Here is a 10,660-nt window from a genome sequence, read left to right as displayed (position 1 = left end):
GAGTCTTTTTCAGTATCAAATTCAAGTTTGTAATCTTTGTTCATTAGTTTTTTGAGATGAACGTACCATTATTTCGCTGTAATATCAATGGACGCATTATCTGTGTATTTTTCTTTCATTCTGTCCACACGTTCCCAAAAAGATGGAGAGTCTCTTTGTATTCGTGCACCTGCACTCTGAAAGCTATTTCGCCGCTACTGTCCAATACCTAAAATATACTGCTTTGTCGGTCGTTTTATTCGGGAGTTTTTCCAGAGAGGTTAACATGCAATTTGATCAATAACAAGTTCAACCAAAAGGGACCAAGCAAAAAGAACCTCCTTCCAAATAGGCGCCAAGATTGCCAAATCTTATAGGTAAACAAAATCCATATACAACTGACAAGAATAAGTCTGGCAAAAGAATGAATGAAACGTGTGCCACATGTAACTTTGAACCTTGGAATTTTCTAATCCAGTATATCTTAAAGGAAACCGACCCCCAAGTAATAACTTTACTTATTCTGAGAGATTTATTATATTATTGCCCATCAATCTACAAGATTCCTCACCAACGTGTATGAGAGCGGTATCAAGCAAAACAAAAAGGTACAGTTTCTCAGCACGACATGGGCATCGCCATTTTCTTGATAATGTAACGTACTATGCGAAGTCGTTTATCAAGTAAATGTATTCAAATTTATGGATGCTTCTTTCCCAGACGTGTGTGGTAATGAAGCATTTCATTCACCTGCTATTATCCTTTTTACTATAACTGCCAGAACTCAAATTGCATAAATAAGTCCTCTTCTGGGGTGAAGGTTTCTCATAAATGAAATAGATTTGTCAACTGCTATAGTGTAGTATTTATAAATGAATTTTGTTACAATAGTGCCCCTATCATTTATTTTTCACCTAATATAATTTGTTATCATCTCAGTTATTATTATTTTTTATTGAAAAGTAAAGGTTTCGTTATTGTTTTAAAAATTCTTTCCAACTAAAGCTTGGTGCATGATACATGTACAACTTCAACAGGTACATCACATTTAAAAAAAAATGGCTGCGCCCATATCATGCTGAAAGGCATCACATCATGCCAGGAATATCTTCATTTATATATATCTTATACATTTTCGTAAGGAATATTGTACATCAAAGGGCAGGAATACATCTCATTTTTCAGAATACCTACACTTATTCTTTGGGTTTAGGTTTCATTTAAGGATTATGCATGCATTTTGTTATTAAATCATTTAAACCCCGCCTTTATTTTATAGTTGACACATTTGTTCTCTACAGATTTTGTCAGATTTGCTACCCCATACAAATGCATAAAAAAAAGGTATGTGTTTCATAATTTGCGAGTTTGGTTCTAGAAGTGAAAACAATAAATAACTAGACATATAATACTTGTTTGGAACAAGTATAGGTGGGCTGGTCAACTAAAATTTGAGACAAAATAGAGCAAAAATAAGCGAGATACTGCTTAAAAATGCTAACAAAACAATATGTAGATTCATGACGTGAACGAAATTTACCTTCTATAGGCATAACACGCAAATTATGAAATTTCCGATATGTGCCCTTTAATCGTAATTTTCACTATGATGACGTCATTAAAACGAAAAAAAATTGTTACTGAGCTTGTAGCGAATTGTCTTAGCTACAACATATCAACATTTGGAGGAAAATCGATCAATATTTACAGAGATACAATCAATTTTACATAAATATGCTGACTTTATAATATGCAAATTCGTATTTTGAGTTCCAAGGCCATTATGATGATGTCACGATACACTTAATGGCCAAATGAGACATGAAAACATATCTCCGTATCGTACTCTATCTAAATATGAAAACAAATTGAAGGTCCCGGTTCATTCCAAAGAGCTATAATCGATGTTGTATACGCATGTTTTTGCCTTATATGCTATGTATTAAAAGAGCTCGCGCGCACAGACATTTATCTCGAATTGACGCTAATCTTTTTATTAATTGTCATAAAGAGATAAACATGGTATAAAATTGTTTTAAAAAAATATGAGAAATATCATGAAAGAAAAAAAAATGGCGATTCTATGTTGTGTAATGGTGTAACACGCGAAAACGCGCGCGCATGCGCGTGTGCGCGATTTTTTTATAAAATGCTTAAAATGACCTGAAACGTATGTAAAATAGATTTGAGACGATTTTGAGCATTTTTAAAATTTTGCGCGCGCACTGACGCGCGGACGTACGCACACGCGCGCGTTTTTTGACCTGAAATTGTCCGGACTGATATTGTCCTTGATCATGATAAATATGAAGGAGAAATACCTTTCGGTTATGAAGATATGATCATGAGTTTATTTTCAGAAAATTTTACAAAATGGCGCCTAGATGACGTCATCAGTCAAGGTTGAAAACCCTTCTTTGTTTTGTCCATATGGCTATACATATGTGTGCTAAATATCAAATCATTTGATTTAGCCATTTTCTTGCTAACAAAAAAGTGGGTCGAAATAAGAAAAATAAACTAGATTTGTAATACTTGTTTGGAACAAGTATAGGTGGGCTGGTCCAACTAAAACTTAAGACAAAATGAATGGCACATTTGAGATAGCTAATTGTCTCAGCTACAACATACTCGAAGTTCAGCGTAAACGAAGCTAAAACGACGGAGATATTGCTCGCAAAAGACGGAAATGTAGAATCAAGTTTTGAGAAAAACTCATGTCCCATAGAGAATACACGCAAAATGTGAAAAATTGACATTCCTCCTTTAATCGCAAAATTACGCCATGATGCTTTTGCCAAAATTAAAAATTGTGAACAGTGCATTTGTAGAACATTGTCTCAGCTAGAACATATCAAAATTTTGAAGACAATCGATCAAATTTTACAAAGATACAATCAATTTTCCAAAAATATGCGGACGTCGTAATATGCAAATTGAAATTTTGAGTTCGGAGGCCATTATGATGACGTCATGAGTTAATTGAGGGTCAAATGAGACATGAAATCATATCTCCGATTCATATTCAATCAAAATATGAAAAAAAATTGGGGTCACCTTGCATCCTAAAGAGCTACAATGGATTTTGCATAGGCATACAATGGATTTTGTATAGGCATGATTTTTCCAAATATGCTATGTATTACAAGAGCTCGCACGCACGGAAATTCTTGTTAAACGGTCGATCATTCCGTTTAATAGTCATAAAGAAACATTAATGGTACAATTTGTTTGTAAAATTATGTGGAATATTATGAAAGAAAAAAAATGGCGATTCTATGTTGCGTAAAAGTTTTACGCGCGAAAACGCACGCGCATGCGCGTGTGCGCGATTTTTTATAAAATGCTTAGAATGGCCTAAAACGTATGCAAAATGATTTTGAGACGATTTTGAGCATTTTAAAATGTTACGCGCGCATCGACGCGCGGACATACGTGCACGCGCGCGTTTTTTGACCTGAAATTGACCGGACGGATATTGACCTCGATCATGATAAATATGAATGAGAAATAGCTTTTGGTTATGAAAATATGATCATGAGTTGATTTTTACAAAATGGCGCCTAGATGACGTCATCAGTGAAGGTCAATGTTGAAAACGTTATTGTGCTTTGTACATATGCCTATACATATGTGTGCCAAATTTCAAGGCATTTAATCGAGCCATTTTCAAGTTATCTTGCTAACAAAAAAGTGGTTAGAAATAAGAAAAATATTTAATAAATAATAAATAATAAACTAGATTTGTAATACTTGTTTGGAACAAGTATAGGTGGGCTGATCCAACAAAAAATTGAGACAAAATAAAGGGTACATTTGAAATAGCTTTTTGTCTCAGCTACAACATATTCGGAGTTCAGCGTAAATGAAGCTAACACGACGTAGATATTGCTCGCGAAAGACGGGAATGTAGAATCAAGTTTTGAGAAAAAGTCATGTCCCATAGAGAATACACGCAAAATGTGAAAAAATTGGCATGCCTCCTTTAATCGCAAAAATACGCCATGATGCCTTTGTCAAAATGAAAAATTGTGACTATTGAATTTGTAGAGAATTGTCTCAGCTAGAACATATCAAAATTTTGAAGAAAATTAATCAATTTTTAGAAAGATACAATCAATTTTCCAAAAAAATGCTGACGTCATAATAGGCAAATTGAAATTTTGAGTTCGGAGGCCATTATGATGACGTCATGAGTTAATTGAGGGTCAAATGAGACATGAAATCATATCTCTGATTTATACTCGCTCAAAATATGAAAAAAAATTGGGGTCACCTTGCATCCTAAAGAGCTATAATGGATTTTGCATAGGCATGTTTTTGCCCATATATGCTATGTATTACAAGAGCTCGCGCGCATTGAAATTTATGTTAAACGGTCGATTATTCAATTATTTATAGTCATAAAGAGACAAACATGGTATCAATTTGTTTGTAAGAATATGTGGAATATTATGAAAGAAAAAAAATGGCGATTCTATGTTGCGTAAAAGTTTTACGCGCGAAAACGCACGCGCATGCGCGTGTGCGCGATTTTTTATAAAATGCTTAGAATGGCCTAAAACGTATGCAAAATGATTTTGAGACGATTTTGAGCATTTTAAAATGTTACGCGCGCATCGACGCGCGGACATACGTGCACGCGCGCGTTTTTTGACCTGAAATTGACCGGACGGATATTGACCTCGATCATGATAAATATGAATGAGAAATAGCTTTTGGTTATGAAAATATGATCATGAGTTGATTTTTACAAAATGGCGCCTAGATGACGTCATCAGTGAAGGTCAATGTTGAAAACGTTATTGTGCTTTGTACATATGCCTATACATATGTGTGCCAAATTTCAAGGCATTTAATCGAGCCATTTTCAAGTTATCTTGCTAACAAAAAAGTGGTTAGAAATAAGAAAAATATTTAATAAATAATAAATAATAAACTAGATTTGTAATACTTGTTTGGAACAAGTATAGGTGGGCTGATCCAACAAAAAATTGAGACAAAATAAAGGGTACATTTGAAATAGCTTTTTGTCTCAGCTACAACATATTCGGAGTTCAGCGTAAATGAAGCTAACACGACGTAGATATTGCTCGCGAAAGACGGGAATGTAGAATCAAGTTTTGAGAAAAAGTCATGTCCCATAGAGAATACACGCAAAATGTGAAAAAATTGGCATGCCTCCTTTAATCGCAAAAATACGCCATGATGCCTTTGTCAAAATGAAAAATTGTGACTATTGAATTTGTAGAGAATTGTCTCAGCTAGAACATATCAAAATTTTGAAGAAAATTAATCAATTTTTAGAAAGATACAATCAATTTTCCAAAAAAATGCTGACGTCATAATAGGCAAATTGAAATTTTGAGTTCGGAGGCCATTATGATGACGTCATGAGTTAATTGAGGGTCAAATGAGACATGAAATCATATCTCTGATTTATACTCGCTCAAAATATGAAAAAAAATTGGGGTCACCTTGCATCCTAAAGAGCTATAATGGATTTTGCATAGGCATGTTTTTGCCCATATATGCTATGTATTACAAGAGCTCGCGCGCATTGAAATTTATGTTAAACGGTCGATTATTCAATTATTTATAGTCATAAAGAGACAAACATGGTATCAATTTGTTTGTAAGAATATGTGGAATATTATGAAAGAAAAAAAATGTCGATTCTATGGTGTCTAATAGTTTTACGCGCGAAAACGCGCGCGCATGCGCGTGTGCGCGATTTTTTAAAAAATGCTTAGAATGGCCTAAAACGTATGCAAAATGATTTTCAGACGATTTTGAGCATTTCAAAATTTTGCGCGCGCATTGACGCGCGGACGTACGCGCACGCGCGCGTTATTTGACCTGAAATTGACCGGACGGATATTGACCTCGATCATTATAAATATGAATGAGAAATACCTTTTGGTTATGAAGATATGATCATGAGTTGATTTTCCTAAAATTTTACAAAATGGCGCCTAGATGACGTCATCAGTGAAGGACAATGTTGAAAACGTTATTGTGCTTTGTACATATGCCTTTACATATGTGTGCCAAATTTCAAGGCATTTGATTGAGCCATTTTCAAGTTATCTTGCTAACAAAAAAGTGGTTAGAAATAAGAAAAATATTTAATAATAATAAACTAGATTTGTAATACTTGTTTGGAACAAGTATAGGTGGGCTGATCCAACAAAAAATTGAGACAAAATAAAGGGTACATTTGAAATAGCTTTTTGTCTCAGCTACAACATATTCGGAGTTCAGCGTAAATGAAGCTAAAACGACGTAGATATTGCTCGCGAAAGACGGGAATGTAGAATCAAGTTTTGAGAAAAAGTCATGTCCCATAGAGAATACACGCAAAATGTGAAAAAATTAGCTTGCCTCCTTTAATCGCAAAAATACGCCATGATGCCTTTGTCAAAATGAAAAATTGTGACAACTGGATTTGTAGAGAATTGTCTCAGCTAAAACATATCAAAATTTTAAAGAAAATTAATCAATTTTTAGAAAGATACAATCAATTTTCCAAAAAAATGCTGACGTCATAATAGGCAAATTAAAATTTTGAGTTCGGAGGCCATTATGATGACGTCATGAGTTAATTGAGGGTCAAATGAGACATGAAATCATATCTCTGATTCATACTTGCTCAAAATATGAAAACAAAATTGGGGTCACCTTGCATCCTAAAGAGCTATAATGGATTTTGCATAGGCATGTTTTTGCCCATATATGCTATGTATTACAAGAGCTCGCGCGCATTGAAATTTATGTTAAACGGTCGATTATTCAATTATTTATAGTCATAAAGAGACAAACATGGTATAAATTTGTTTGTAAGAATATGTGGAATATTATGAAAGAAAAAAAATGGCGATTCTATGGTGTCTAATAGTTTTACGCGCGAAAACGCGCGCATGCGCGTGTGCGCGATTTTTAAAAAAAATGCTTAGAATGGCCTAAAACGTATGCAAAATGATTTTGAGACGATTTTGAGCATTTCAAAATTTTGCGCGCGCATTGACGCGCGGACGTACGCGCACGCGCGCGTTATTTGACCTGAAATTGACCGGACGGATATTGACCCTGATCATGATAAATATGAATCAGAAATACCGTTTGGTTATGAAGATATGATCAGGAGTTGATTTTCGTAAAATTTTACAAAATGGCGCCTAGATGACGTCATCAGTGAAGATCAATGTTGAAAACGTTATTGTGCTTTGTACATATGCCTATACATATGTGTGCCAAATTTCAAATTATTTGATTGAGCCATTTCCAAGTTATCTTGCCAACAAAAAAGTGGTTAGAAATAAGAAAAATATATAAATAACTAGACATAATACTTGTTTGGAACAAGTATAGGTGGGCTGGTCAACTTAAATTTGAAAACAAAATAGAGCAAAATTAAGCGAGATACTGCTTGAAAATTCTTAAAAAACACTATCATGTAGATTCATTATGTGAACGAAATTCACCTTCTATAGTCATAACACGCAAATTATGAATTTTCTGACATGAGGCCTTTAATCAAAATTTTCACTCTGATGACGTCATCAAAATGAAAAGGGTTATTATTGAACTTGTAGAGAATTATCTTAGCTACAACATATTGAAATTTTGAAGAAAATCAATCAATATATACAGAGATACAATCAATTTTCCATAAATATGCTGACGTCATAATATGCAAATTCGTATTTTGAGTTCCAAGGCCATTAAGATGATGTCACGATACACTTAATGGCCAAATGAGACATGAAATCATATTTCTAACTCATACTCTTTTCAAATATTGAAACAGAATTGGGGTCCAGGTGCATCCCAAAGAGCTATAATGGATTGTGTATAGGCATTTTTTTGCCCATGTATGTTATGTATTACAAGAGCTCGCGCGCACTGACATTTATCTTGAATTTACGCTCATCTTGTAAATAATGGTCATAAAGAGATAAACATGGTATCAAATTCCTTTAAAAAATATGAGAAATATCATGAAAGAAAAAAAAATGGCGATTCTATGTTTTGTAATGGTGTTACGCGCGAAAACGCGCGCGCATGCTCGTACGCGCGATTTTTTATAAAATGCTTAATATGACCTGAAACGTATGCAAAATAAATTTTAGACGATTTTGAGCATTTAAAAATTTTGCGCGCGCACTGACGCGCGGACGTACGGGCACGCGCGTGTTTTTTGACCTGAAATTAACCGGACTGATATTGACCTTGATCATGATAAATATGAATGAGAAATACCTTTTGGTTATGAAGATATGATCAAAAAATTATTTTCAGAAAATTTCACAAAATGGCGCCTAGATGACTTCATCAGTCAAGGTCAAGGTTGAAACCCTTACCGTGTCTTGTCCATATGCCTATACATATGTGTGCCAAATATCAAAGCATTTGATTGAACCATTTTCAAGTTATCTTGTTAACAAAAAAGTGGTTAGAAATAAAATAAATAAATAATAATAAAGGCAATTTTAACAAAATTATAAGGTGGTCTGTATAGATACAGCCCACCTGATAAATAATAAATAATAAATAAATAAAGGCAATTCTAACGAAATTATAAGGTGGTCTGTACGTTATACAGCCCACCTAATAATAAATAAATAAAGGCAATTCTAACGAAATTATAAGGTGGTCTGTACGTTATACAGCCCACCTGACTAGATTTGTAATACTTGTTTGGAACAAATATAGGTTGGCTGGTCGAACTAAAATTTGAGACAAAATAAAGGGCACATTTGAGATATCTTGTCTCAGGTACAACATACTCGAAGTTCAGCGTTAACGAAGCTAAAACGACAAAGATATTGCTCGCGAATGACGGGAATGTAGAATCCATATTTTTGAGAAAAAATCATGTCCCATAGAGAATACACGCAACATGTGCAAAATTGACATGCCTCCTTTAATCGCAAATATACGCCATGATGCCTTTGTCAAAATGAAAAATAATAGCTACTGATTTGTAGAAAATTGTCTCAGCTAGAACATATCAAAATTTGGAAGAAAATTGACCGATATTTACAGAGATACAATCAATTTTCCAAAAATATGATGACGTCATAATATGCAAATTGAAATTTTGAGTTCGGAGGCCATTATGATGACGTCATGAGTTAATTGAGGATCAAATGAGACATGAAATCATATCTCTGATTCATACTCAATCAAAATATGAAAAAAAATTGGGGTCACCTTGCATCCTAAAGAGCTACAATGGATTTTGCATAGGCATGTTTTTGCCCATATATGCTATGTATTCCAAGAGCTCGCGCGCACTGAAATTTATGTTAAACGGTCGATTATTCGGTTATTAATAGTCATAAAGAGATAAACATGGTATCAATTTGTTTGTTAATATATGTGGAATATTATGAAGGAAAAAAAAGGCAATTCTATGTTGTGCAATAGTTTTACGCGCGAAAACGCGCGCGCATGCGCGTGTGCGCGATTTTTTATAAAATGCTTAGAATGGCCTAAAACGTATGCAAAATGATTTTGAGACGATTTTGAACATTTCAAAATTTTGCGCGCGCATTGACGCGCGGAAGTACGCGCACGCGCATGTTATTTGACCTGAAATTGACCGGACGGACATTGACCTTGATCATGATAAATATGAATGAGAAATACTATTTGGTTATGAAGATATGATCATGAGTTGATTTTCGTAAAATTTTACAAAATGGCGCCTAGATGACGTCATCAGTGAAGGTCAATGTTGAAAACGGTATTGTGCTTTGTACATATGCCTATACATATGTGTGCCAAATTTCAAGTTATTTGATTGAGCCATTTCCAAGTTATCTTGCCAACAAAAAAGTGGTTAGAAATAAGAAAAATATATAATAAATAAATAAATAAATAAAGGCAATTCTAACGAAATTATAAGGTGGTCTGTACGTCATACAGCCCACCTGATAAATAGATAATAAAGGCAATTTTAACAAAAATATAAGGTGGTCTGTATTAGATACAGCCCACCTGATAAATAATAAATAATAATAAAGGCAATTTTAACAAAATTATAAGGTGGTCTGTATTAGATACAGCCCACCTAATAAATAATAAATAATAAAGGCAATTTTAACAAAATTATAATGTGGTCTGTATTAGATACAGCCCACCTGATTAAGTGTAGGTACCAACACATTTTTTTTTTTTACTGCAGCCATTCTCCCTGGAACAGTTGACACTCTTTACACCATGACAACATTTGGCGTTTTATGTCTTTTTTACATTAATTATGATCGACCATTTCTTGTCAATTCAACCGAAAAATCTATTCCTAAGCATCTCGGTTAACCTTTGGATAACTATTTTAAGAAAACTATCCATGTAGTTTATCTCAACCCTGTGAAATATTTAACTTCCTTGAAATAGTTATGATTATACAACGCCTACTAGATTCTTGCAACCTCATTGGTCAATTATTGATCACATGACATGCGCTAAAAGTACCATTGAACGGCATCATTCTCCAGCCGTACAATTCCGTTTGATCCTTTCGCACCATTGCACTCTGACGTCACTAACTATCTACAAAGTATATTGTGAGCTAAGTGACGTCAGAATGCAATGGTGCGAAAGGATCAAACGAAATTGCACCCCGCGTCACATTAAACGTAAAGGTTGGTACGCGCGGCGCAGTGACAATGAC

This window comes from Strongylocentrotus purpuratus, unplaced genomic scaffold (assembly GCF_000002235.5).
Source record: "Strongylocentrotus purpuratus isolate Spur 01 unplaced genomic scaffold, Spur_5.0 spur5_scaffold_20, whole genome shotgun sequence".
Classification (NCBI taxonomy): Eukaryota; Metazoa; Echinodermata; class Echinoidea; order Camarodonta; family Strongylocentrotidae; genus Strongylocentrotus; species Strongylocentrotus purpuratus.
This window is presented reverse-complemented; position numbering follows the sequence as displayed.